Here is a 25,971-nt window from a genome sequence, read left to right on the forward strand (position 1 = left end):
CCTGAGCATCTCTATGTAAAAAAGGAAGATATTTTACCTCACAATCTCCTCAGCTCAGCAGAGTAAGTTCTGTGTAAAAAGTTATACTCAGCTGCTCCTAGCTGCAGGTAAAAAAAAAAGAAATAATGAAGAAATGAACAGCAGCCAATCAGCATCAGCAGTGCTGAGGTCATGAAATCTTACTGTGATCTCATGAGATTTGACTTAACTCTCATGAGATTTCATTGTTACACTGAATAGGGAAATAACATGAGAGAGTGCACAAGGCTCATCCTTTCAGCTGTACATACTAATATGCTGCTTAGAAATCCTTTACAATGGGAGGTGGCTACTGAGGAACTTTTGAGGTAAAATATCTTTCTTTTTTACATAGAGATGTTCAGGAGATATTTTCTAGTCAGCTTTTTACAGCTATGCTGCATCACTTTCAAGTGTTTAAACATTTGGGTATTCTGGCCCTTTGGATTTGAGGTGTTAGGAAATAAATAGCTGAAAAGGGTAGAGATACATACATATACATGTCTAAATATGTAAATATGTGTGTGTGTGTGTGTGTGTGTGTGTGTGTATATATATATATATATATATATATATATATATATATATATATATATATATACATACATACATATATATGTATTTATGTACTCATATGTATATAAATATATATGTATTTACAGACAGATATGTGTATCAATATGTATGGAACCAAAAAAGATAGTGTTTGGTTCCAGGGGGGAAGTTTAATATATGTTACACTGCAGTTCAGCAGGAAATAGTTGATGAGTAAGGCAGTCACAGAGACATTAACTGTAACAAGAGCTGAAGTTTATGCATTCTGTTATAAGATGTTCTTTTAATAAATTTGTTAAAACTGCAACTGGAGTCTGAGAGCCTCTCTTATAAACAGCAGCTTTATACATGGTGGCAGCGGATGTTATTTGAGAAATACACCAAAAAGAGGATATGGAAGGTTTAAAACCACCAGGTCTGCTGGATTTTCAGGCAAGGAATCTGTCTCAGGCATGGAAGAGATGGAAAGAAGACATTCTTTTATACACAGACCTAATCATGGCTGACAAACCAGAGGAGATGAAGGTAAAGTTGTTTCTGTACTTAATTGGAGAAAAAGGCAGAGAGGTAAAAGACACCCTTCTCCCAGAAGCAGCAGCTCCCACACTAGCTCTGCTAATTAAAGCATTTGATGATTATTGTGAGCCAAAGCAAAATGAGACTGTGGAAAGATATAATTTTTTTTCAAGATGTCAGAGGGAAGATGAAGGAATAGATGCTTATGTCACAGATCTGCGTACACTGGCAGCCACTTGCAACTTTGGTAATATAAGAGAATCATTAATCAGGGACAGGATTGTATGTGGCACAGGAGACTCTAAACTTAGGGAATGCCTACTGAGAGAAGTGGATTTAACACTGGAAAAATGTATTCAAATAGGTAGAGCTGCTGAGCTGTCTAAAGAGAAGGCGAAGATCATTGAGAGTTCCAGCACCAGTGCAGTGTCAGTCCATAGGATGGACACAAGTTACAACCTTAGGAAGGGTCATAACAGAATGACAATGACTCCAGACAAGACAATACAGTGTATCTATTGTGGAAAGCATCACGAGAAACTGAAAGAAAAATGCCCAGCATTTGGAAAGCAATGTAAAGGGTGTAGTAAAGCAAATAATTTTATTAGCCAGTGCCGTGCCAATGCACAACAAAGAAAGCCAACAGTACAAGCTGTCTATAGAGAGACTGAAGACTTAGAGGAATATGAAGACATTCTGGGTCTGACCTTGGAACCAGCTTTTCATATTTGTACATTTAATAAAACAGTAAGCAGATTTCCATCAGCTTTGTTTGCTACTATGCTAATTGACCAACAAGCTGTTAGATTCCAAATGGATTGTGGAGCAGACTGTAATGTTATTCCAGCAAGGTTGGTGAAAGACAAATCTAAAATTTTACATTGTGATAAAATGCTAAGGATGTATAATAAGAGCACACTGAAACCAATAGGGATATGTAAGCTCAAAATAAGAAACCCATGCAACCAAAAGTTATATCAGGCTGAGTTTGTTGTAATTGACACAGAGGTGTGTAATCCTATACTAGGAAGTAGAGCTATACAAGCTATGGATCTGATCTCAGTGCAACACCAAAATATCCTAAACGTTGAACAAGACGGCAACCACCCAGATGCCACTGTGTGGGGCTGGTCAGCCATCAATAAAGAGTATGCAGATATTTTTCAAGGAGTAGGCTGTCTAGAAGGAAAACTAAAATTGGAAGTGGATGCTCTTGTACAGCCTGTTAGACTTCCAAAAAGAAAGGTTCCTGTGTCATTACTCAAACCCCTTAGAGAGGAGCTTACCAGTTTAGAAAAACAGGGCATTATAACTCCTGTAGAGAGAAGTACAGACTGGATTAGTAGTATGGTGGTAGTGAAAAACCCATCAGGGAAGTTAAGAATTTGCATTGACCCTAAGCCTCTGAATAGGGCTTTGAAAAGAAGCCACTATCCTTTGCCAACAATTGATTATATTCTCCCTGACCTAGCAAAAGCAAGGATTTTTTCAGTATGCGATGTCAAGAGTGGATTTTGGCATATTGAATTAGAGGAAGAATCCAGCTATTTGACCACTTTCTCTACTCCTTTTGGCCGATACCGCTGGGTTCGAATGCCTATGGGTATTAGCCCAGCCCCAGAAGTGTTCCAGCGAAAACTAAATCATGCACTGGAAGGGCTACCAGGTATCAGGATCATTGCAGATGATATTCTGATTGTAGGAGAAGGCGATACCAATGTGGAAGCTATTCAAGACCACGATCAAAAGTTGAAGAAATTACTAAATCGTTGTAGAGAAAGACACATCAAATTAAATCCAGAAAAATTTCAGCTAAGAAAAACAGAAGTGCCATATATTGGTCACTTTTTATCAGCCCAGGGACTTCAAGCAGATCCAAATAAAGTAAAAGCCATCACGGAAATGCCCAGACCCTCAGATGTTAAAGGAGTACAGAGATTTTTGGGGATGGTGAACTATCTTTCTAGGTTTTGTGAAAACCTCTCTAATGCAGGTGAACCACTGCGACAACTAACCCAGAAAGGTACAGTGTGGGAATAGACAGAGGTGCAGGAAGAGGCATTTCAGCAGATGAAATAAAAAATCAGCAGTGCACCAGTGCTTAAATATTATAACCCAGACGAACCTTTAGAACTTCAATGTGATGCATCAGAGAAAGGTCTGGGAGCAGCACTGATGCAAGGTAAACAACCAATCGCTTTTGCAAGCAGAGCAATGACAGAGACAGAGCAAGGTTATGCACAAATAGAGAAGGAGCTATTAGCCGTCCTATTTGGAATGGAAAAATTTCACCAATTCACATTTGGACAGACAGTAGCTGTACAATCAGACCATAAGCCCCTTGAAAGCATCATAAAAAAACCCTTACTTAAAGCACCAAGACGTCTTCAGCGTATGATGTTACGGCTCCAGATGTATGATGCATGTATCAGATACTGTCCGGGGAAGTCTCTGGCGGTGGCAGACACATTAAGTAGGGCTTATTTAGAAGAAGGTTCCATGGAGGGTTCTGTGGAGCACCAGATTGAAACTATAAACATGCTCCAATATCTACCCATCTCAAACAGGAGACTTGTTGCTATACAACAGAGCACAGAAAAAGACAAGACTTTACAAGCAGTAAAGCGAATTGTGATGAGTGGCTGGCCTCATGCTAAGGAACAGGTACCCCTAGAGGCTTCACCATTCTACCACATACGTGATGAATTGAGTGTACAGGATGGTGTTCTATTCAAAGGTGAGCGAGAAGTTATTCCATCTGATCTCCGATCAGATATTATGTCTCGAATACATTCTTCACATTTTGGTGTGGAAGGATGTCTACGCAGAGCCAGGGAAAGTATTTACTGGCCAGGAATGAATACACAGCTAAAAGAATATATCGACCAATGTGACATATGCCGTTCATTTGATACTAAACAACAAAAAGAGACATTTGTTCCTCATGAGATCCCAACGAGACCGTGGGAAAAGCTTGGCATTGATTTGTTCACATTCCAAGGAAAGGAGTATTTAATAACAGTGGACTATGACTCTAATTTCTGGGAGATAGACCATCTTCAGGATACAAGATCTACTGCAGTAATAAGAAAATTAAAGGCCCATTTTGCCAGATATGGAATTCCAGACACGGTATGTTCTGATAATGGACCACAGTTTATTTCAATGGAGTTTAAAGGCTTCAGTATGGGTTGGGACTTTGACCACATTACCTCATCACCAGGATACCCTCAAAGCAATGGAAAAGTAGAGTCGGCAGTAAAGACAGCCAAAAGACTACTGCAAAAAGCTGTGACTTCTCAAAATGATCCTTATCTAGCATTTTTGGATCATCGCAACACACCAACACAAGGCATGGAGTGCAGTCCTGCTCAAAGACTGATGGGTCGAAGGACCAAATCGTTACTTCCAATGAGAGGGAGTCTGTTAATACAGGATCAGGTGATGAATGACAGGCACCAAATCCTGTGCAGGAAGCAGCAATCATTGCAAGCTGCTCAATATAACAAGGGAGCCAAAGACCTGCGGCCTCTAAATGTTGGTGAACAGGTGTGGGTACAACCGCAAACAAACCAAGGAAAAGAGTGGCGGAAGGCTTGCCTAAGAGCTCCTGTAGGAATTAGGTCATATGAAGTGGTGACAGAGTCAGGACAGGTCCTGAGGAGAAATAGGAGGCATCTGAGAGGCACTGGACGCTACAGGCCTCCAGCAAGGACCCAAACTAGCACCCAAGAGGAATCTCACATTGAGAATACAAACCAGCCATTAATGACAAATAACACTGAAGAAGAAGGACAAGAAGAAATAAACAGTGAAATATCAGACACGGAAAGATTGCAGGATGACAACAGAGTCCTGTCAGAACAACCACAGGGATCCAGAAACACCCAGACTAGAAGTGGGAGATGTATCCGAAAACCAGAATATCTAAATGACTATGTGGACTAATATTTAGCTATGGATGCACCGAAATTTCGGCCGCAGAAAGTTTCGGCCGAAAATAGCATTTTTTGTTATTTCGGTTTTCGTTTTTTTTGCCTTTTATTTTCGGCAAAATTATTGTGTAGCATATTTTAAATTTGATGCCAGCCTAGAGCTGCTGTTTGAGTTCATTACTTGAATTACTGTTTTGCATATAATAATAGTTTTCTAGGACTATACTTTATTTTGATAATTGGTAACAAAACAAAAACGGTTAAATCTGATTTTGTTACACAGAACTAAATAAAGAATAATACTAGCGATGCACCAAAATTTGGGCCGCCGAAAATGTGCAATTCCAATTTCGGCCCAAAGAGGACCAAAATGGCTAAAAATGTACAGCCCTCCCCTGTTCTATTGAGTTACATGTCTATCCTTAGCATAAGGTGAGCAGCACAGCACTGGCATGGTACACAGAGCACACACATAAGTACCATTACATGATGATATTTGAAACCAGGAGAGAAGGAAACCAAAGTTCTGAATAGTGAATACAAATATCAAAGGAGGATAAGTAACATGTTTATAAACACTTGATATTATCAGACACAGCCCTAAGCACACACAGTGAATATCTTTAAGCCTTATATACAGTGCTCATACATCAACCTCTTGTGCATAGACATTCTATTCGCCTGAGGCAAATATGCGTGCACACTTTATAAGCATAAGCCCCAAGCTCGCACACAGTTGGTACAAATTAGCACCCACCAGACAGTGTATACATAAAAGCACAGTAACTTTCTATAACCACCTTGCACGTAAGGTTGTAGCTAAGTCCAGTGGTCCTGGTGATAGGTGACAGATAGACTCCATTTGGGGCTCTGGACATATAATCTGACGGGTCAGTGTGAGACCCGAACCAGGAACTAGGCGGAGATATGATGAGAGACGATCAGGTGCAGCCACGCTCATCGCACGGATAACTACACCCAAAAGCAAAACACATGTCCACCTCGTCTTGTTGTCTGGCTATAACCACGCTCTCCCTTATAGAGCTCCAGTTTCACTGCAGATCACGCCCTACTGTACAAGTGACCATGTCCATTTGTTGGAGCTTTCCCGCCTACAAGCTCTCTCAGCTACACACACACACACACACTTTAGTTAAAAAAAGAAATAAACGGGGGCGTGTCCTAACAGCGACTGTGGACGGTCGCATCTTCTCAGTGCTCCTGTAGATCACCCAACAATCCGCCTGTGGAGGGTACTTTTTACAGAGATACAATAAACAAAAGATCCAGTAATGCTGGTTCTGTGAGTGAACAGGAATAATCTGCACTAATATCTGTATTTTTGACGCCGGAACACGAGAGTGGACAATAGAGGCCTGGAGAGGCGGCTCTGGACAGGCAGCGCTACCCCCCTTGGTTTTACAGAGGGTACTTGTCAGGACTGGTATTAAGAAACATAAAATTCTCATACTTATTCAGCTTCTTGGTACTAAAAGAATCTCCCCAGTACTAGACTACCTAAGAACACTAACTATCGCTGCGCAACAAATATGGCTGCCGTAATGGAAAAGACATTCATAACCCGCATTGATGCTTTTATGGAGCGAATGGAACAACGCTTCATGGACCTATTGCAAAGAGCTCCCTGGGACCTTTTGACACAACCATGCATGAAGCTCAGCAACTCAGAGTGTGGAGTGGAAGACAAAGCGGTGGCAGTTGTGGATACGGGAGCCGAGGATAAGAGCGCTCCCGCGGCTTCCCCTCCACGAGACAAAAGAGAAATTAAAGTTGGCGCAGGGCCACCGCTCCAGTCTTCATCCCGAAAGCAGCTGCTCAAGCAAACTGACAAACCTCAAACGATAGATAAGGAGCAGAGGAGCCCTGTCTCTTTCAAGAATCCACTCAACACGGCTCCTTCATTTAAACATAGAAATGGCGCCAGAGCTAACGGCACAACGGCCTCCAGTCGCAAAAAGAAGTTCAGCACTTCCCTTCAAACAGACCCACAGTTCAGCGGTTACGACACTGAAGCACCCGGCGAACAGGGAGACAAGGGAGACTTACGCCTTGGGATATATAAAGATAACACCCCAGTCTCACTGGAAACGGCTATACCTAAGCCGCTGGATATACTCCGCTATCTCGGCAGCATGGTTTCTAACAGACTGTTCTCAAAGCTACACTGTCGGGACCCACTAAAGCCAGAGGAAGGGAACTCAAATAAACACTCTAACATGGATCCTTGCTGGGACTTCCTAAAACCAGCCAATGCTTGATACTGTTATAAATATTTCATCACTGTTATCTTAAGTATGGTAATTGTTTTTGTTCGTGTTTTAATAGGTCCTCTTCTTATATAGAGCCTGTACGTTTAAAAGATTAGTTAGTATTCCTCTACATGTATAATGTCCTTGAGCGCCTAGTTTCAAGCCCTCCTGTTATTGCATTAAATAGAGTGTAGATAAGCTTTTGAACTACACGCACACGGATATCTTAAAAGGGGCACAGACATAGCATCAATACCCTTTTATAATTTTATATGTTTCCTGCGGGGTTTAGGGGGGGCTCCTAGGGGGACACAATCTTACATTTGAAAAAGGGAAATTTATTATGCACCTAGCCTCTGTTCTTGAAAGAAAGTAGATAGTAAAGTGGGCCGCCCGTGCGTGGTCTGCGGCCGGGACCGGGGATGGGAAGCCCAGTATATTCCATAGAGAGGCAATACCAAGAACTTAACTTTAGAGGGGGGTTTTTGATTGGATGCTGTGGGCTTTACATATCAGGGTTTGTACCGTATTTTTACGACCAAGAGAGGGAAGTATAACAACATATTAAGAGTATATGTTTACAGCTGCCTAAGACATCTAAAGAAACAAAAAAAACAAAAAAAAGAAAGACAAAAATCAAAAGAGAAAACAAAAAACACGTTTATCCGCTTTACCAAGTTGTACAAGTTTATAAATGATAGTGGCTTGCCTTTGTGAGAGCTGTACTAATATAGAAACCAGTCCTGACTCCTGCATCCATTTTGTACTTATTAGAAACTAGTAGTTTCTTCATATTTTGCTTATACTTTCATGTGATGCAGTTAATTCCTATCTAAACTTTTATTTTTGTTTTATGCTGAACATTAACCCCTTTGGTTTTTCTTAAGCTCCAGAACAGATCCAAGAGTGATCTGCACCACTGTGTTTGGGGACTAAAAAAGGAGGATTTTCAATATTGATGCATAACTATAATCAGATTTGTAATGTTTAACGGTTCTATTGCATTTATTATATAAAGTGTATGTATCCTATTTCCTCAACAAAAATATTAAAAAAAAAAAAGAAATAAACAATTTCGGTTTTCGGCCAATATCATCCTGAATTTTCGGTATCGGTTTCGGTCCAGAATTTTCATTTCGGTGCATCCCTATATTTAGCACAATGAAAGACTGCATCTCAGGATCCATATTCCTACAATAATTAAAAGAGATAGCTTTTGCCATTTCCCCAAAAAGGGAAAAGATGTATCAATATGTATGGAACCAAAAAAGATAGTGTTTGGTTCCAGGGGGGAAGTTTAATATATGTTACACTGCAGTTCAGCAGGAAATAGTTAGTTGATAAGTAAGGCAGTCACAGTCAGGGAGGGCTGGCAGCCTTAGGCCTGGGGGGCAAATCCAGTCAAGTGGCCCATTGCACCAACAAATCAGCTCACAGCCACAGGACCCACAGCACGCCACAGCCAGTAGGACCCACCACAGGACCCATAGCCAGCAGGACCCACCAGGAATAAGCTTTACTGAAGCCAACTGGGATTAGATAGTGCATGATCACTTCCAATTCTTGGAATTGGAAAAAAAAAACTTTGTTTTCAAAGTGTAATTGCAGAAAATGGTGCAAAATAATGAAAGTTTATTGCAAAGGTGTTTTACTAGACTTTATTTAACCCCTTAATGACCACAATGCACCCTGTATGTCACTGGTCGTTAAGGGTTTTTTCAGGACATAATAGCACAAATCTAGCAAGAACACGCTATTAATGCCCTCCCTCCAGCAGGCTTTGTGAAATAGAGAAGTCTCAACGCTGGTGGCAAGACCGCGCTATAAAACAATCAAGTCCCCAAAAAAGGCCAGTGACATACAGGGTACGTCGCTGGTCCTTAAGGGGTTAAAATGTTGTATTCTCAAAGTGTTTACATTCCTTAAAAAATGTGGGCTGGTGGAATGTGCCAGCCATGGGGATTTTTTTCCAGGGGTTAAAGGAAAGCTTTTGAGCAGTTTTTTCTGCAATGACTTTAAACCACTGATTTTTTTTTAAATGTTTTTTTTAGCACATTCATTGCCTCTTTAAAAATATGGTGACCATGTAGGCTGGTAGAATTGTAGGTGTGTACACACCATATTAACAACTAAATAAGAAAACATCTAAAATTTATTCTAAACTAAATAAGCTACAGTTAGAGCGATCACACATTGGGGCCTAGTTATCAAGCCGTCAACCTCAAATACGTTGGAATTCCGCAGCGTATTTGTGGCGAGGCTGATTCGCCTTAGTTATCAAAGGCTCGAGACCGGCAAAAGTAGAATTTTGTGACGTAAGCATCGATCCGCCGGACTCAGTCCGACACAGATCGATTCTTACGTCACTCCAGATGTTCCGCACACAAGTGCGGCACAATCTCACTACTTTTGCTAGTTATCAAAAAACTAGCAGGTACGCTCGGCACTTTTACGGCCCAGCGTACCTGGTTTTCAAACCGCCACCCCTGGAGGTGGCAGATCCCATAGGAATCAATGGGAGTCTGACCATAGCGAAAGTACAAGTTCGCTGCTGACAGACATCCCATTGATTCCTATGGGAGCTGTCTACACCTAACACCCTAACATGTACCCCGAGTCTAAACACCCCTAATCTGCCCCCCCTACACCGCCGCAACTAAATAAAGTTATTACCCCCTAAACCGCCGCTCCTGGAGCCCACCGCAAGCTACTCTATACATATTAACCCCTAAACCGCCGCTCCCGGAGCCCACCGCAACTATAATAAATGTATTAACCCCTAAACCGCCGCTCCCTGAACCCGCCGCAACCTATATTAAATGTATTAACCCCTATCCTGCCCCCCCTACACCGTCGCCACCTATAATAAATTTATTAACCCCTAATCTGCCCCCCCTACACCGTCGCCACCTATAATAAATTTATTATCCCCTATCCTGCCCCCCACTACGCCGCCGCCACTGTAATAAAATTATTAACCCCTAAACCTAAGTCTAACCCTAACTTAAATATTAATTAAATAAATCTAAATAAATTAACTCTTATTAACTAAATGAATCCTATTTAAAACTAAATACTTACCTTTAAAATAAACCCTAAGATAGCTACAATATAAATAATAATTATATTATAGCTATCTTAGGATTTATATTTATTTTACAGGTAACTTTGTTATAGATATGGCTATCTTAGCAATAGGAATTAGAAATCTAAATGGTTGTCAAGTGCATTTAGTGTAACAACAGTTAGGTATTACAACTAGCTATCCAGTATACTAAAAACTGGACACTTAAATATTCACTAAGAAGCTGCTATGTCTTTATATTTTTTTAAATATAACTCCCATAAGAAGTGACTATGCATGAATGTGTCACTTTTTTATTTAGACCAGCAAAGGTTTATTCCACAGCAGCAATATAAAAACCCACTTTATTACATCTAAGTACTACAAACAAAGCAACATTTAAGCCTTGAAATCATTACATGCTTCTTTATAAAGCAAAAACTATTACAATGATGATTAACAGGTGAGTCAATGGGGCCTAGTTATCAAGCCGTCAACCTCAAATACGCTGGAATTCCGCAGCGTATTTGTGGCGAGGCTGATTCGCCTTAGTTATCAAAGGCTTGAGACCGGCAAAAGTAGAATTTTGTGACGTAAACTTCGATCTGCCGGACTCAGTCCGACACAGATCGATTCTTACGTCACTCCAGATGTTCCGCACACAAGTGCGGCACATTCTCACTACTTTTGCTAGCTATCAAAAAACTAGCAGGTACGCTCGGCACTTTTACGGCCCAGCGTACTTGGTTTTCAATCCGCCACCCCTGGAGGCGGCGGATCCTATAGGAATCAATGGGAGTCTGACCATAGCGAAAGTACAAGTTCGCTGCTGACAGACATCCCATTGATTTCTATGGGAGCTGTCTACACCTAACACCCTAACATGTACCCCGAGTCTAAACACCACTAATCTGACCCCCCCTACACCGCCGCAACTAAATAAAGTTATTACCCCCTAAACCGCCGCTCCCGGAGCCCACCGCAAGCTACTCTATACATATTAACCCCTAAACCGCCGCTCCCGGAGCCCACCGCAACTATAATAAATGTATTAACCCCTAAACCGCCGCTCCCTGAACCCGCCGCAACCTATATTAAATGTATTAACCCCTATCCTGCCCCCCCTACACCGTCGCCACCTATAATAAATTTATTAACCCCTAATCTGCCCCCCCTACACCGTTGCCACCTATAATAAATTTATTAACCCCTATCCTGCCCCCCACTACGCCGCCGCCACTGTAATAAAATTATTAACCCCTAAACCTAAGTCTAACCCTAACCCTAACGCCCCCCTAACTTAAATATTAATTAAATAAATCTAAATAAATTAACTCTTATTAAGTAAATGAATCCTATTTAAAACTGAATACTTACCTTTAAAATAAACCCTAATAGAGCTACAATATAAATAATAATTATATTCTAGCTATCTTAGGATTTATATTTATTTTACAGGTACCTTTCAATTTATTTTAACCATGTACAATAGCTATTAAATAGTTATTAACTATTTAATAGCTTACCTAGCTAAAATAAAGAGAAATGTACCTGTGAAATAAATCCTAACCTAAGTTAGGCGGAAGGAAGATTCAAGACCCGGCTTGGAAGATGACTTCATCAGATGGAAGATTTCTTCAGCGCCGCTTGGAGGATTAACTTCTTCCGCTCCGGATGTCCTCTTCAGTTCCATCGGTGGCTCGGCTGAGTGAAGACGACTCAAGGTAGGATGATCTTCAGGGGATTAGTGTTAGGTTTTTGTAAGGGGGGTTTGGGTTAGATTAGGGGTATGTGGGTGGTGGGTTTTAATGTTGGGGGGGGTTGTATTTTTCTTTTACAGGCAAAAGAGCTGTTTTCTTTGGGGCATGCCCCCACAAATGGCCCTTTTAAGGGCTGGTAAGGTAAAAGAGCTTTGAAATTTATTTAATTTAGAATAGGGTAGGGCATTTTTTTATTTTGGGGGGGTTTGTTATTTTATTAGGGGGCTTAGATTAGGTGTAAGTAGCTTAAAATTGTTTATTTTTGTAACATGTTTGTAACTTATTTTTTTATTTTTTGTAACTTAGCTTTTTTTATTTTTTGTACTTTAGTTAGTTTATGTAATTGTATTTAATTGTAGTTATTTGTAGGTAGTTTATTTAATTAATTTAATGATAGTGTAGTATTAGGTTTAATTGTAACTTAAGTTAGGATTTATTTTACAGGTAATTTTGTATTTCTTTTAGCTAGGTAGTTATTAAATAGTTAATAACTATTTAATAACTATTCTAACTAGCTAAAATAAATACAAAGTTACCTGTAAAATAAATATAAATCCTAAGATAGCTATAATATAATTATTAATTATATTGTAGCTATCTTAGGGTTTATTTTACAGGTAGGTATTTATTTTTAAATAGGAATAATTTATTAAAGTATAGTGTAGTGTTAGGTGTAATTGTAACTTAGGTTAGGATTTATTTCACAGGTACATTTCTCTTTATTTTAGATAGGTAAGCTATTAAATAGTTAATAACTATTTAATAGCTATTGTACATGGTTAAAATAAATTGAAAGGTACCTGTAAAATAAATATAAATCCTAAGATAGCTAGAATATAATTATTATTTATATTGTAGCTCTATTAGGGTTTATTTTAAAGGTAAGTATTCAGTTTTAAATAGGATTCATTTACTTAATAAGAGTTAATTTATTTAGATTTATTTAATTAATATTAAAGTTAGGGGGGCGTTAGGGTTATGGTTAGACTTAGGTTTAGGGGTTAATAATTTTATTACAGTGGCGGCGGCGTAGTGGGGGGCAGGATAGGGGTTAATAAATTTATTATAGGTGGCGACGGTGTAGGGGGGGCAGATTAGGGGTTAATAAATTTATTATAGGTGGCGACGGTGTAGGGGGGGCAGGATAGGGGTTAATAGGTTTAATATAGGTTGCGACGGGTTCATGGAGCGGCGGTTTAGGGGTTAAACTATTTATTTAGTTGCGGAGAGGTGTGGGATCAGCAGGATAGGGGTTAATAATTTTATAATAGAGGGCGACGGTGTAGGGGGGGCAGGATAGGGGTTACTAGGTATACTGTAGGTGGCAGCGGTGTCCGGGAGCGGCGGTTTAGGGGTTAATACCTTTATAAGAGTTGCGGCAGGGTCTAGGAGCGGCGGTTTAGGGGTTAATACATTTATCAGAGTTGCGGCGGGGTCTAGGAGCGGCGGTTTAGGGGTTAGTAACTTTATTGAGTTGCGGGGAGCTCCGGGGGCGCCGGTATAGGGATAGAACAGTGTAGTTTAGTGTGAGTGCTTAGTGACAGGCTAGCAATAAAGCTGGGAAAAAGCCGAAGGGCAGCGAGATCGGATGAGTGATAACTGTCACAGTCCGCTGCTCATCGCCCCGCGGCTTTTTGACAGCTTTATTTGATAACTTAGGCGTATTTTTTCAGGTCCGCGGCGGCGAAGGTAGGCGAGCTTAGGCGGGCGTATTGGGCCGGCGAAGCAAGAAAAGTAGACGGCTTGATAACTACCCCCCATTACCTATTATTTTTCATGCTGCATGGAGTGTGTGCAGCCCTCATGTACACCTAAAGCCATGTTGCTTTCCTATTTAAATTACTATATATATATATATATATCTCTATACATCTATCTCTCTCTCTCTCTCTCTCTCTATATATATATATATATATATATATATATATATATATATATATATATATATAATTTACATATAGTAAACAAGAGTCCTTTAGTTTAATCTTAATACACTGAAAGGGACATGAAACCCATTTTTTTTCTCACAATTCAGATAGAGTTTACAATTTTAAACAGCTTTGCAATTTACTTATATTGTCAAATTTGCTTTGTTTTCTTGGTATCCTTTATTATTATTATTTGTAGAGCGTCAACATATTCTGCAGCCCTATAAACATAGCTATAATATTCATTTTTACGAGACAAATGGGTAGGGGGCCTACCAAGAGTTGCACTGTTGCAATTCAGCTCTCATGAAGGTGATCTATAAAGCAGCTGGGCTTGTATGCTTATGTGCTTGTTCAGGCGCAGCAATGCACTACTGGGAGATAGCGGCTGATTGGTGGCTGTATATATGCTTCTTGTCATTGTCTCACCTAATGTGTTTATCTAGCTCCCAGTAGAGAAATGCTGCCCCTTCAAGAAAAGATACCAAGAAAATGAAGCAAATTTGATAAAAAAAAAAACTGTAAGTCCACTGGAATAATTTTTTAAAACTGTTTGCTCTATCTGAATCATGAAAAAAAACATTGGGTTTCATGTCCCTTAAAGTTACAGATTAAAGGGACATGAAACCCAAACATTTCCTTTCATGATTCAGATAGATTATACATTTTTAAACAACTTTCCAATTTACTTCTCTAATCAATTTTGCTTTATTTGCTTGGTATCTTTTATTGAAGAAGCAGCAATGCACTCCTGGGAGAAAGCTGAACACATTTGTAAGCCAATTAAAATGGGCATACAAGTTCATCCACCTATCAGCAGCTAGCTCCAAGCTCCTGAGCCTATCTAGATATGATTTTCAACAAATCATTTCAAAGGAATAAAGCAAATTAGAAAATAGAAGTAAATTGTAAAGTTGTTTAAAATTGTATGCTCTGTCTGAATCATGAAAGACAAATTTTGTGTTTCATGTCCCTTTAATAATACTGCAAGAATGCAAATGCAATTAAAAGCTCCACAATGCATGTACATGTTTAATAACTTAAAGGGACATGAAACACATTTTTTTCTTTTAAGATTCAGATAGAGCATACAGTTTTAATATCTTTCCAATGTACTTTTATTATCAATGTTGCTTCATTTTCTTGGTATCCTTTATTGAAGGAGCAGCAATGTACTACCAGGAGCTAGCTGAACACATTGTTAAGCCAATGGCAATAGATATATATGTGCAGCCACCAATAAGTAGCTAGCTCCCAGATCCTAAGCTTACCCATCTATCTTTTTCAGCAAAGGATACCAAGAGAACTAAGCAAATTAGATAATAAAAGTAAATTAAGAAGTTGTTTAAAACGGTGTGCTCTATCTGAACCATGAAAGTAAAATGATGGTTTTCATGTCCCTTTAATAAAAAGGGTGTGGGTAAAAGCCGGATCTTGCCGGATCCTGCCGGATCCATGCCTACTTTAGACAAATACATACAAATTTAATTGTTTTCCATACAAACACATCCAGACACTTCTGGATCTAACAACATTTTATTGCAAAACATTTGGGTCCTTTCAGAACCAGCACTTTTTTTACAGAAAAAAGCCGGATCCTGCCGGATCCATGCCTAGTTTAGACAAATACACACAAATGTAATTGTTTTCCACACAAACACATCCAGACACTTCTGTATACAACAAAATATTACTGCAAAACATTTGGGTCCTTTCAGAACCAGCATTTTTTTTATAGAAAAACAGCCGGATCCTGCCGGATCCATGCCTAATTTAGACAAATACACACAAATTGAATTGTTTTCCACACAAACATATCCAGACACTTTTGTATCCAACAAAATGTTACTGCAAAATATTTGGGTCCTTTCAGAACCAGCACTTTTTACAGAAAAACAGCCGGATCCTGCCGGATCCATTCCTACTTTCGACAAATACATACAAATGTAATTGTTTTCCATACAAACACATCCAGACACTTCTGGATCTAACAAAATTTTATTGCAAAACATTTGGGTCATTTCAGAAGCAGCACTTTTTTACAGAAAAAAAGCCGGATCCTACCGGATCCATACCTAATTTAGACAAATACACACAAATGTAATTGTTTTCCACACAAACACATCCAGACACTTCTGTATACAACAACATTTTACTGCAAAACATTTGGGTCCTTTCAGAACCAGCAATTTTTTTTATAGAAAAACAGCCGGATCCTGCGAGATCCATTCCTAATTTCAACAGATACACACAAATTTAAGTGTTTTCCATACAAACACATCCAGACACTTCTGTATCCAACAACATTTTATTGCAAAACATTTGGGTCCTTTTAGAACCAGCACTTTTTTACAGAAAAACAGTCGGATCCTGCCGGATCCATGCCTAATTTAGACAAATACACACAAATGTAATTGTTTTCCACACAAACACATCCAGACACTTCTGTATCCAACAACATTTTATTGCAAAACATTTGGGTCCTTTCAGAACCAGCACTTTCTTACAGAAAAAAAGCCGGATCCTGCTGGATCCATGCCTAATTTAGGAAAACACACAAACATTTAATTGTTTCCCACACAAACACATCCAGAGACTTCTGTATACAACAACATTTTACTGCAAAAAATTTGGGTCCTTTCAGAACCAGCACTTTTTTACAGAAAAACAGCCGGATCCTGCCGGATCCATGACTAATTTAGACAAATACACACAAATTTAATTGTTTTCCACACAAACATATCCAGACACTTTTGTATCCAACAACATTTTACTGCAAAATATTTGGGTCCTTTCAGAACCAGCACTTTTTTTATAAAAAAAAAAACAGCCGGATCCTGCCGGATCCATTCCTAATTTCGACAGATACACACAAATTTAAGTGTTTTCCATACAAACACATCCAGACACTTCTGGATCTAACAACATTTTATTGCAAAACATTTGTGTCCTTTCAGAACCAGCACTTTTTACAGAAAAATAGCCGGATCCTACCGGATCCATTCCTAATTTCGACAGATACACACAAATTTAAGTGTTTTCCATACAATCATATCCAGACACTTCTATATCCAACAAAATTTTATTGCAAAACATTTGGGTCCTTTCAGAACCAGAACTTTTTTACATAAAAACAGCCGTATCCTGCCGGATCCATGCCTACTTTAGACAAATATATACAAATGTAATTGTTTTCCATACAAACACATCCAGACACTTCTAAATCTAACAACATTTTATTGCAAAACATTTGGGTCATTTCAGAACCAGCACTTTTTTACAGAAAAAAAGCCGGATCCTACCGGATCCATGCCTAATTTAGACAAATACACACAAATTTAATTTTTTTCCACACAAACACATCCAGACACTTCTGTATACAACAACATTTTATTGCAAAACATTTGGGTCGTTTCAGAACCAGCACTTTTTTATAGAAATAAAGCCGGATCCTGCCGGATCCATGCCTAATTTAGACAAATACACACAAATTTAATTTTTTTCCACACAAACATATCCAGACACTTTTGTATCCAACAAAATTTTACTGCAAAATATTTGGGTCCTTTCAGAACCAGCACTTTTTACAGAAAAACAGCCGGATCCTGCCGGATCCATTCCTAATTTCGACAGATACACGCAAAATTAAGTGTTTTCCATACAAACACATCCTGACACTTCTGGATCTAACAATATTTTATTGCAAAACATTTGGGTCCTTTCAGAACCAGCACTTTTTACAGAAAAACAGCCGGATCCTGACGGACCCATTCCTAATTTCGACAGATACACACAAATTTAAGTGTTTTCCATACAAACACATCCAGACACTTCTGTATCCAACAACATTTTATTGCAAAACATTTGGGTCCTTTCAGAACCAGCACTTTTTTACAGAAAAACAGCCGGATCCTGCCGAATCCATGCCTACTTTAGACAAATACATACAAATTTAATTGTTTTCCATACAAACACATCCTGGCACTTTTGGATCTAACAACTTTTTATTGCAAAACATTTGGATCCTTTAAGAACCAGCAGTTTTTTTACAGAAAAACAGGCGGATCCTACCGGATCCATGCCTAATTTAGACAAATACACACAAATTTAATTGTTTTCCACACAAACACATCCAGACACTTCTGTATACAACAACATTTTACTGCAAAACATTTGGGTCCTTCAGCACTTTTTTATAGAAAAACAGCCGGATCCTGCCGGATCCATGCCTAATTTAGACAAATACACACACATTTACTTGTTTTCCACACAAACATATCCAGACACTTTTGTATCCAACAAAATTTTACTGCAAAATATTTGGGTCCTTTCAGAACCAGCACTTTTTACAGAAAAACAGCCGGATCCTGCCGGATCCATTCCTAATTTCGACAGATACACACAAATTTAAATGTTTTCCATACAAACACATCCAGACACTTCTGTATCCAACAACATTTTATTGCAAAACATTTGGGTCCTTTCAGAACCAGCACTTTTTTACAGAAAAACAGCCGGATCCTGCCGAATCCATGCCTACTTTAGACAAATACATACAAATTTAATTGTTTTCCATACAAACACATCCAGGCACTTTTGGATCTAACAACTTTTTATTGCAAAACATTTGGATCCTTTAAGAACCAGCAGTTTTTTTACAGAAAAACAGGCGGATCCTACCGGATCCATGCCTAATTTAGACAAATACACACAAATTTAATTGTTTTCCACACAAACACATCCAGACACTTCTGTATACAACAACATTTTACTGCAAAACATTTGGGTCCTTCAGCACTTTTTTATAGAAAAACAGCCGGATCCTGCCGGATCCATGCCTAATTTAGACAAATACACACACATTTACTTGTTTTCCACACAAACATATCCAGACACTTTTGTATCCAACAAAATTTTACTGCAAAATATTTGGGTCCTTTCAGAACCAGCACTTTTTACAGAAAAACAGCTGGATTCTGCCAGATCCATGCCTAATTTCGACAGATACACACAAATTTAAGTGTTTTCCATACAAACTCATCCAGATACTTCTGTATCCAACAATATTTTACTGCAAAACATTTGGGTCCTTTCAGAACCAGCACTTTTTTACAGAAAAACAGCTGGATCCTGCCGGATCCAAGCCTAATTTAGACAGATACACACACATTTAAGTGTTTTCCACACAAACACATCCAGACACTTCTGTATCCAGCAACATTTTACTGCAAAACATTTGGGTCCTTTCAGAACCAGCACTTTTTTACAGAAAAAAAGCTGGATCCTACCGGATCCATGCCTAATTTAGACAAATACACACAAATTTGTTTTCCCCACAAACACATCCAGACACTTCTGGATCCATAAATATTTTACACAAAATTGTTTGGGTCCTTTCAGAACCAACACTTCTTTTCAGAAAAAACAGACAGATCCTGCTGAATCCATGCCTAATTTAGACAGATATACACAAATGTAAGTGTTTTCCACACAAATACATCCAGACACTTCTGTATCCTTCAATATTTTACACCAAAACATCTGTGTCCTTTTAGAACCAACACTTTTTTTTTGCTTCAAAACAGCTGGATCCTGCCAGATTCATGTCTAATTTAGACAGATATCCTCAAATTTAAATATTTTCTATACAAATACTTCCAGACACTTCTGGATCCAATAATATTTTGCACACAAAACATCTGTGTCGTTTCAGAACCAACACTTTTGTTTACAGAAAAACTGCCGTATCCTGCCGGATCCATGCCTAACTTAGGCAGATATATAAACAAATATGTTTTTCACACAAATACATCCAGAAACTTGTGTATCCAGCAATATTTTACAAAAAACATCTGGTCCTTTTAAGAACCAACACTTTTTTTTACACAAAACCAGCCAGATCCTGCCAGATCCATGTCTAATTTAGACAGATATACACAAATGTGTTTTCCACTCAAATACCTCCAGATACTTCTGATCCATCACTATTTTACACAAAATCATCTGGGTCCTTCCAGAACAAACACATTTTTTTACACAAAAATAATCTGATCCTACCATATCCATGTCTTATTTAGACAGAAATACACAAATTTAATTTTTGCCCACACAAACACATCCATCTAGGTCCTTTCAGAACCAACAGTTTTCTTTACAGAAAAACAGCAAAACGGTTGGTTCTAAAAGGACTCAAATGTTTTTGAGTAAATTTTGTTGGATACAGAAGTGTCTGAATGTGTTTGTGTTGAAAACACTTAAATTTGTTTGTATTTATCTAAATTAGGCATGGATCCGTCAGGATCTGGCTGTTTTTATGTAAAAAGGTGTTGGTTCTGAAAGGACCCAAATGTTTTGCAGTAAAATGTTGTTGTATACAGAAGTGTCTGGATGTGTTTGTATGGAAAACACTTAAATTTGTGTGTATTTGTCTAAATTAGGCATGGATTCGGTAGGATCCGGCTGTTTTTCTGTAAAAAAGTGTTGGTTCTAAAAAGACCCAAATGTTTTTGAGTAAAATGTTATTGGATCCAGTAGTGGATGTGTTTTTGTGGAAAACACTTAAATGTGTGTGTATTTGTCGAAATTTGGCATGGATCTGGCAGGATCCGGCTGTTTTTCTGTAAAAAATTGTTGGTTCTGAACGGACCCAGATGTTTTTGAGCAAAATGTTGTTTGATACAGAAGTGTCTGGATGTGTTTGTGTGGAAAACACTTAAATGTGTGTGTATTTGTCGTAATTAGGCATGGATCCGGCAGGATCCGGCTGTTTTTCTGTAAAAAACTGCTGGTTCTGAAAGGACTCAAATGTTTTGCAATAAAATGTTGTTGGATCCAGAAGTGTATGGATGTGTTTGTGTTGAAAACACTTAAATTTGTGTGTATTTGTCTAAATTAGGCATGGATCCGGCAGGATCTGGCTGTTTTTCTGTTAAAAAGTGCTGGTTCTGAAAGGACCCAAATGTTTTGCAGTAAAAAGTTGTTGGATATAGAAGTGTCTGGATGTGTTTGGGTGGAAAACACTTAAACTTGTGTGTATCTGTCGTTATTAGGCATGGATCCGGCAGGTTTTCTGTAAAAAAGTGTTGGTTCTGAAAGGACCCAGATGTTTTTGAGTAAAATGTTGTTTGATACAGAAGTTTCTGGATGTGTTTGTGTGGAAAAAACTTAAATGTGTGTGTATTTGTCTAAATTAGGCATGGATCTGGCAGGATCCGGCTGTTTTTCTGTAAAAAAAATGCTGGTTCTGAAAGGACCCAAATGTTTTGCAATAAAATGTTGTTGGATTCAGAAGTGTCTGGATGTGTTCATGTTGAAAACAATTAAATTTGTGTGTATCTGTCTAAATTAAGCATGGATCCGGCAGGATCCGGCTGTTTTTCTGTAAAAAAAGTGCTGGTTCTGAAAGGACCCAAATGTTTTTGAATAGAAGGTTGTTGGATCCATAAGTGTCCGGATATGTTTGTGTGAAAACACTTAAATTTGTGTGTATCTGACAAAATTAGGCATGGATCCGGCAGGATCCGGCAAGATCCGGCTTTTACCCACACCCTAATAAAAATGATTCAGGAAGCCTGTTTTTAGCTAATTCCTCCTAGAAACCATGAAATTACTAACTTAGAAAAAAACACAGCATAGACACAGTTTATCTTTATTAACAATAACACAGAATGCTTTTAAAAGATAATATGCTTCCATATTTCCATGCAGCCCTGCTCACTAGCTCTGGGGTACACATACAATACACTCCCATTGCAGAACTGTATATAGATGTGCAGCCTAGCAAGGGACTGTTACCTACAGTTACACATCACACAGTAAAGCAATGCATAGGTGACAAATACTGCTCACTAGCCCTGGGGTACACATACAATACACTCCCATTGCAGAACTGTATATAGATGTGCAGCCTAGCAAGGGACTGTTACCTACAGTTACACATCACACAGTAAAGCAATGCATAGGTGACAAATACTGCTCACTAGCCCTGGGGTACACATACAATACACTCCCATTGCAGAACTGTATATAAATGTGCAGCTTAGCAAGGGACTGTTACCTACAGTTACACATCACACAGTAAAGCAATGCATAGGTGACAAATACTGCTCACTAGCCCAGTGACGTGCGGTGAGGTCAGAGGCTGGTGAGGCACTGGCCATGATACGCCTGAGAAACACTCTATAATTTAGATAGACCATGCAATTTTAAACAACTTTCCAATTTACTTCTATTATCTAATTTGCTTTGTTCTCTTAGTATCCTTTATTTTAAAGCATACCTAGGTAGGCTCAAGAGCTGGGGAACTAGCTGCTGATTGGTGGCTGCACATATACACCTTCAGCCTATGGCTTACCATTGTTTTCCGATAGCTCCCCACAATGCATTGCTGCTCCTTTAATAAAGGATACCAAAAGAATGAAGCAAAATGTTAATAGAAGTAAGTTGAAACGTTTGAAATTGTATGCCGTTTATAATATTCAAAGTGACATATGGCAGCACTATTTTACCATTAAAAAGAGACATGAAAAAGGTGTATAGGGTCTATAGTCTTATGCAACATGGAGCAAAATGAATGGAATAACTGAAAGAAAGAAAAACACTCCCTCAAACACACATTCTCTGTCACACTCCAAAACACACACTCTCCCCCACGCTTTCTCTCACATAGACATACTCTCTCACACACACAAACTCACTGCCTCACAGTTCACTTACTTACACAAAACACACAGGCACTCTCCCTCACACACACACACTCCCATAATATATAATATTGCCATTTTCATCCCCCCTAGCATTATACATGCTGTACAGTGATTGGCTGATATGTGCTGTGGCTCATTTATAAATGTTCCTAATTGGCCATATAAAAGTAAATAAACTTTCAGGAGTATTTTCTAGGGGTGTGTACACGGACTGTAAAATAATTCAGGTTATTCTAATAAAATGATAGCTTTCATATGACTGACAGACCTCAATTGTAACTGTTGACACTGTTTAGAGAAGAGATTGAGAATAGTAATTAAATATACCCATTACCCAGTCCCTCCCTGTGCATATATGAGATCATCTTTGAGATTCTGTGTGCTATAGGGGCACCAGCATCAAATATCAAGAAACCCAGGTTTGCTTTTCACCCTCACACTTTTTTTATATTTTTTCTAATAAATCAATATGTATCTACAATTAGAGACTATTTACTGATAAAAAAAGCAATTTATTAAGTACTACAACTACCTGCACAGTGAGAAGCCACTCAAAAAGTATGTAATAGTTAGGTTATCTTATAAATCTAAATGATCTTAAACTCACTTTGCACAAATCATCTAATGGATTAGGCCTCAATACATAAAAATGAAATTAATTTTGCATAGAGTTCAAAAACTGTCAGCCAAGGCTCAGAAGTGAAAGTGTTAAAATGTAGGGTTTTTTATCATATGAGCCACTTTCTCATACTTCTCAACTGCCCCTATTTTGCTAGGACAATCCCAGTATAATGGCTTCCTATCTGTTAGTACAATTGTCCTGGAAGTAAACATCTGCCCTGAGGTATGGACTTGGTAATTAAGTATAAAAAATGCATCAGCAAAGGGCTGAATATAGGCTCAGAAGTAAAATGTTGAAACACTTTATTCATACTTATAAACTGTCCCTAGTATTTTCCTGGGAACATTCCAGTTTCTGATGTGCTATTTACAATAGGTGTTTAGAGGCAGAGCAGATTAGGTAAAGCTTTGGAAACATAGTACTCCAATAAACTGCTTACTTGTCTGTTCTACTATAACTGCTCTACTGTAATGTGCTTTTTTTTACAGTGATACTGAAATTGCTGCCATATTGCAAGAAATAATAGCACACACAGAATGTTAAAAAAAAGTGTGAGGGTGAAAAGCAAACCTGGGTTACTTTTTCTTTGATGCTTGAGTTAGTGATAGCATCAGAGGCATTATAAGCTGGAGGTTCCCTTTCTTGTGGTTATGGAATGACCAGCAAATAAAAGCCTGTGCTGTAACTCCAGCTATTCTGCACTAAACCTTACCACATATAATGTTGCATTTGTTGTTACATATGGCAGACTGGCAAGGATGCAGTAGGGCAAAATGCAGAAAGAACCTGGTTATGTGTTTTCTGCATCTGTTTTCAAATGAAATAAATTGTGATGTGTGTTGGGAGGGGGGGGGGGTAGCAGCACAGCAGGTATAAAAATGCATTTCAGTGGGAATTTAACTTACATTATTTAGTGCTGTTAATTTAAGTTAAATTCCCACTGAAATGCATTTTTATACCTGCTGTGCTGCTACCCCCCCCTCCCAACACACATCACAATTTATTTCATTTGAAAGCAGATGCAGAAAACACATAACCAGGTTCTTTCTGCATTTTGCCCTACTGCATACCTGCCAGTCTGCCATATGTAACAGTGCAATATGTGTTTAGTGCAGAATGGCTGGAGTTACAGGCTCACTCACACCCCATTCTGAGGCTTCCTGGCACAATCAATCATAGCAGATTTGCAGTGTCTCAATACTAGGCATTTAACACCACCTGCAAAATATGTCCCATGCTGCAGGAAGAAAATAACTGTTAGTGCGGCCAGCCCGGTATCACATGAGTGACAGCTGCTCCACCGGTCCCCCTATAATAGCGCCGCCGCTGCCCCTGCCACATTTTATGAACTTACCTGAGAAAGAATCCGGTCAGGTCGTCAGTGTCACACTGACTGTCTCACAGGCACCCACATGGCACTGGCTCCGCTCCTCCGTCCACCACCATCCTCCTCCTCAGTCCTCTGAGTCTCCTCCAGGCTCCAGGCAGCACAGTCCTGTCCTCCAGGGCAGCCCTCCTCCACAGACAGCCACAACACAAGGCCCATAACTAAATTAGTTAGTTAGCTAGGCTGCGGCAGCTGCAGCACCGGGTCTTCCCGCAAGTCTGATGTATCGGCGCTACGTCATGACCCAGTCCCACACCTGTCAATCAGCAGCCCAGCAGGCACGCCTCCCCGCAGTGCTGCTGAACTCCTGATTGGCTCATGTGATGTAGCTCATCATGGAGGCGGTATTGATAACCGCCTCCAATGGAGCTTGTGTGACAGCCCGGTAAGTCACCAGCGGGTGGCGCAGCTCTGTAGTGAGCAGCAGACAGTTATTTAGATCCATTGTTGCGCAATTAATGGAGGGCAGCGGACCGGCTCACTGCCTCCTAATTGCGCAACAATGGATGTTGAATTTGCAGCGCAAGCGCACAGCGCATAGTAACTACATTAATGAGTAATCACCATCGGGGGTGGGGGGGGGTACCCTTGGGGCGAGGGTGGGCGTGACCAATAAATTAATAAGATGAAAAAACACTTTTTTTAAAAAAAATAAATATTATTTGAAAACATTTTTTCCCCTCATTGGACAGGGGCGGCACTGCCTCCCCTGCCTCCTATTACTGCACGTCACTGCACTAGCCCTGGGGTACACACAACTCCCATTGCAGAACTGTATATAGATGTGCAGCCTAGCAAGGGACTGTTACCTACAGTTAAACATTATTATTATTATTTCCCCATGTAGGATACAACATAAACTGAAATGTCTTATCCCAATGCTTCAGCTAAAATAAAAGCTGCACAGTATTTGCTGTATAATACATGAGGATCTTACTGCACAGCCACAGTATTAGCTGTATTCTACATGAGGATTTCACTGCAGCCCGGCCCCTGAAGAAACCCCACACACTTGCTGACAGCACATTTATGTACTTACTGTTTAGTAGAGGTGGCCACACATGATCTAGCAGCTCACACTGATGCCTTTCCCTCCATCCATTCATTGAGACTGCGCTCTCTGTTAGACTAGGGAAAGCCTGCACTAAGCCCTTCCCCCTCAGCACATGGCCTTTCAGTTTCAGTGCCATAGAGAGAAAGGCTGCTCCACT

Source organism: Bombina bombina, chromosome 6 (assembly GCF_027579735.1).
Source record: "Bombina bombina isolate aBomBom1 chromosome 6, aBomBom1.pri, whole genome shotgun sequence".
Lineage (NCBI taxonomy): Eukaryota > Metazoa > Chordata > Amphibia > Anura > Bombinatoridae > Bombina > Bombina bombina.